Consider the following 1,037-nt stretch of genomic DNA (forward strand, 5'->3'; position numbering starts at 1 on the left):
TGGGCTCCCCAGTTCAGTAAAGATGAGGAACTCCTAGAAAGAGTCCAGAGGAGAGCAACTAGGATGATAAAGGGACTGGAGCATCTCCCCTACGAGGAAAGGCTGAGAGAGCTGGGCTTGTTCAGCCTGAGGAAGACTGAGAGGGGACCTCATGCAAATATCTCAAGGGTGGATGTCACGACGATGGAGCCAGACTCTTTTCAGTGGTGCCCAGCGACAGGACAAGGGGCAATGGGCACAAACTGAAACATAAAGAGGTTTCAGTTGAATATGAGGAAAAACTTCTTCACTCTGAGGGTGACGGAGCACTGGAACAGGCTGCCCAGGGGGGCTGTGGAGTCTCCTTCTCTGGAGATATTCAAAGCCCGTCTGGTAGATGTCCTGTACAACATGCTCTAGGTGAGCCTGCTTTAGTGGGAGGGTTGGACTAGATGATCTCCTGAGGTCCCTTCCAACCCTTGCCATTCTGTGACTCTGTGAAATGCAGGGCACTACAGAGCAAGAGCAGGTCTGAAGGGGGTTGTGTATTACCTAGGTTTGTGTGTCAGATTTTTTCTCTACACCAAGCAGGCCTTACCTCATGGAAGCTTAGGATAATTGCCGTGGCTTTAAGAAAAAGAGAGTTAGGGTAGGTACTGAGAATTGCAGAATCATAGAATCATAGAATGTTTTGGGTTGGAAGGGACCCCTAGAGGTCATCTAGTCCAACCGCCCTGCAGTGAGCAGGGACACTGCTAACTAGATCAGGTTGCTCAGAGCCCCATCCAACCTGGCCTTGAATGCTTCCAGGGATGGGGCCTCCACTACCTCTCTGGGCAACCTGTTCCAGTGTTTCACCACCCTCATTGTAAAGAATTTCTTCCTTATATCTAGTCTAAACCTACCCTGGTTTAGTTTAAAACCATTACCCCTTGGACTGTCACAGCTGGCCCTACTAAAAGGATTTTCTCCATCTTTCCTATAGGCCCCCTTTAGGTACTGAAAGGCCGTAATCAGGTCTCCCCGCAGCCTTCTCTTCTCCAGGCTGAACAACCCCA

Source organism: Egretta garzetta, unplaced genomic scaffold, assembly GCF_000687185.1.
Source record: "Egretta garzetta isolate BGI_Z169 unplaced genomic scaffold, ASM68718v1 scaffold51, whole genome shotgun sequence".
NCBI classification, from domain to species: domain Eukaryota; kingdom Metazoa; phylum Chordata; class Aves; order Pelecaniformes; family Ardeidae; genus Egretta; species Egretta garzetta.